This window comes from Aegilops tauschii, chromosome 5, assembly GCF_002575655.3.
Source record: "Aegilops tauschii subsp. strangulata cultivar AL8/78 chromosome 5, Aet v6.0, whole genome shotgun sequence".
Taxonomy (NCBI): domain Eukaryota; kingdom Viridiplantae; phylum Streptophyta; class Magnoliopsida; order Poales; family Poaceae; genus Aegilops; species Aegilops tauschii.
Window position 1 is genome coordinate 410643912 of NC_053039.3, and position 3938 is coordinate 410647849.

General features: G+C 40.0%; 1 long non-coding RNA gene across 1 annotated transcript; it reads right to left on the minus strand.

Moving 5' to 3' along the window:
* Positions 1 to 331: 331 nt before the first annotated feature.
* LOC141023469 (uncharacterized) lies at positions 332 to 3228 on the minus strand. Its single transcript, XR_012185060.1, has 2 exons — positions 2493 to 3228; positions 332 to 947 (listed from the first exon to the last, which is right to left on the minus strand). It is a non-coding gene; the product is annotated as an uncharacterized lncRNA (long non-coding RNA).
* Between the last annotated feature and the right edge of the window lie 710 nt (positions 3229 to 3938).

Sequence of the window (3938 nt, forward strand, 5' to 3'; positions counted from 1 at the left end):
ATCACTGGCCCTAGTGTTCTGTTGGACTGTATATCTTTTGTGTACAGGCGAAAGGACTGAACGATTCTTTTACACAATATATACTAGGGTTTGTACAGACTAGTAGATGTGCACGTGCAATGCACGTGTTGAGAAAGTTAGTCATAACAATGCGATGATTCAGACAATGTAACGATACACATAGTTAATCCACGTTGCTAATTACAGATAGAAGAGAAGGTGTTGTATTTGAACCTGAATTGCTACTGAGATATATATGGCTTGGATTTAGCTCTATGGACCCCGATAAAAGACAGATAGTGCAATTCTATCTCATCACGAGCACCTTCTCTTTCACCATGTCAGATCACACAACTCTATTTCTTCAAAACCCATAGTAAGACGTGTAGAACAAAGGTCTTCAAGATAGAGCAAACAAAGGACTTAAAGTTGCAAGAAAAAACTCTAGAACACACAGGCAACTCTGGTTCTTCAAAACGTGCCAAGCTTCTATGGTTACAATTGAGAGCGACTATTTCAGGCTCGAAAAGATTTTTTCTTCAGTTAGTTTTCCCTCCGCCCTCCCATATTATGCATCCAACGGACTGTAACCTTCTTCCTGGCACACGAACGCCCGCACTGCAGCCTCGCCGCCCTGGTCTGCCCGAGTTGCCGTTGCTGCCACCGGTCATCCCTCTAACCCACCTCCACCCAAACCCCACAACCCGCTGCATGTCCTCCGCTGACGACGCTGGGACAAGTTGCGTCGTCCCTGCCTCCATCCAGGTCCTAGATCTTCATCTTGGAGACGCCACCACAAGTAGTGTCGTCCCCGCCTCCGTCCAGGTCCTAGCTCAGCATCTTGGAATCGTTGCGGCAGGCAGTGTCGCCTCCATCTCAGCCTTAGCTACATCTTACCTACTTCTCAAGCACATATCGACAAGCTGAAGGCTCAAAATTCCAGTCACCTGAAAGCAGCCAGTAGGCATTTGGACTTCACGTTTATAAGAGAGAGAATTAGGAGTACATATCGACTGATCGTTACTCTCGATGGTGAGCATGTTATTGATTGTGAACCCATATTAGGCTATTACACAGAGGAATGAAAAAAATCACGGAAAACCGAACTATTATGCAATACTTACCTTATCTAACAAAGATATAGAGAGATTGTAGAAAGGGATAGGATAGTTATTTTTGCAAGAGACTTGTTGTAAATTCCTTAACTTAAAAAACAAAAAAGTGGTCAACATTCTGGTGCAGACTTCACGATCCCGACTGATTCCGTTATAGCAACATGATATTCCAAATTTTATCATGATCTCACATATGAGCACAAAAATTAAAATAATCTACTCAAATATCCTAGCTCTAGGTAATACTAAGGTTACATTTTTTATCCTACCAAAATTACATAAACCCTTCCTTTCTAAAAAGATTTAGCATCAGGACATGCGTGCGGTCCCCTTTTAAGATATTAATGTAAATCAATTGATTAACCAGCAATACTCCTATTCTTGGAAATTATAGAAATTATAGAAGTTTATTGGATTTCGGAATTGATTTATCTAGTAAATTAAGATCAGTTCCAAATATACTCCCTCCGTTCCTAAATATAAGTTTTTTTAGAGATTCTACTATAAACTACATACGGATGTATGTAGACATGTTTTAGAGTGTAAATTCACTCATTTTTCTTCATATGTAGTCCCTTCTTGGAATCCCTAGAAAGACTTATATTTAGGAACGGAGGGAGTATAATTCAAGCAAAACATGATTTCACCACAACCATAGTAATTAGAGCAGAAGTTCCTATCCAATCTATCACCCCTATACATACCAAACTTCATTCAAAATACATACTGCCGAGTGCCGACTCAAAACCATCCAATACTCCTAGTCTTATACAGACTGCACACACTCGTAAACCAAACCCTCATTAAAACAATACATCAACCAGCTATACACCCAAATGTATGTACATATATTTGTACCAGCAATCTGTTGCTAGGTGGTACATATATTTTGGTCCAGTGATGCTCAAGACAGATCAGTGATTGCCCCCATCCTGAAGGAAGTGAACCAACTAAGTAGAGTTTATTCTAGTTTTCAATTTAGGCTTGTGCACAGACCAGCTAATGTTGCTGCTCACCTGTGTGCAAAAAACGATTCGCCTGAGCGGCAAAGGTGTGCTTGGATAAATATGAACTATGGCTTCGTTTTCAGCCTTCAGCTTGACTATAACTCTACTTATTCAGTCCGGAAAAGCTCCCGATTCCCCAAAAAAAGTGCACGTGCATGAAACAAGGATCTAGCAAAAAAACACTTAAATACAGTCAAATTCTGAAAAAAAAGGAATAAAAGTATGCAGAAGGAGCAACACATCTCTGTTTATAAGAAGTACACAAACCACATATTTCATATTCAGGAAAGGAAACCAAGATATAAACAAGAAAAAGAAAACATAGGATCCATAAACGTAAGATTCTGTAAATTGATGAGGCAGCACTAACCTCATCAAAACTTTTCCCATCATGAATAGCCCGTTCGTGTCTCTCTTCATTGAGCCGTTTAAAGAGTTGTTCTTCTATATGATCGCTAAGCATGGCCCTTGGCAGATCTTTAGCCCCAAGAACAGAATTTTGTGGCAAAGGCATACGTAAGCCATGCTCGATCTCCCAAACACAGCATTTAGGGCAAGTATAGTATGCATTTCATTTTATCCAAGCAACACAAGGACAACAATAAATTGGTGGAGGCTAAAAAAGAGGTTCTCTACTTTGCAAAGCTTGCATATGTAATCATTTTCAGTGTATTCAATCACTTGATACTTTAGAACTTTAGCATTGCTCTGTCAAATGATGGAACATAATAAATAGTTTACACTTTATAGTGCAATAAGCATATAACTGTTTAATATGCTTACACTATGAACAATGGTAATACCAGTGAAACACGTACATAGCTATGAACATGGATCGATCATTATTGTCATAAATGAAACTTATATAAGAAAATTGCAAACAGAACTTCTTGATAGAACATGAAAATAGATCATTGTAGACTCATGCTTCATAGCTATGAAGCACCGGCGTTACGGATACGGCGATAAGGAAATGGGGATACGGTAATTTCAAGAAACAATAATACGGCGGTATGGTGGGTATATATAAATAATTAATAAAATGGTACGTAAAGAAGAACAAATAATCTATGTGCGAGATGACATGAGATCAAAATACTGCCCCTTTCATTGCCTTCATGCCTCTTTTTATATCATCAATGACTGAATGACCATTAATTTCCTAGATCCTCATAATTGAATGTTGTGTATCTCTGGACTCACTCCTTGGCCAGCACAGCAACAACATCAGGAGGACAGCAGCAGTAAGCAACAACATCAACAGGTCAGCAGCAGCAACAACAATGTCAGTATAAAACAAAGCATAGCTGCATACAAGATGCAAGCATTATACAAATATATACAGCAAAGCAGCAGCAGCTGCAGCAGGCCAGCAGCGACAAGCACCCAGTGACAAGCCAACAAGCATGCAGCGTCAAGCACATACAGCACACACACGCAGCCGGCAAGGCGGGAGGACGGAGGCATGGCCAGGCCGGACTTGGCTGAGTCCCTGTGCAAGATAACAAAGTGAGGCCCTTTGCCGGTTCAAGTGCCTATATTTGTCCTAAATTTTCTTCAATGACTTCCTTTTGAGAATTTATAAACTCACGTGTTAATCTTCTCTTTCTTTGGTTTTTCATGTTACAAATACTTTTGGGATGACATCTTAAAACACAAAGGCATGAAACTTGAAAAATCAAACCTGGAGGAGGGAGAGCGACCATGGCACAACACCACATAGGCGTGAAAGAAATCTAGCACCGAACGCTTGCCGATGGAGTAGTACTGCTATACAGGTCTTCTCTGAAATTAGTAGTACTGATTACTGACCCTG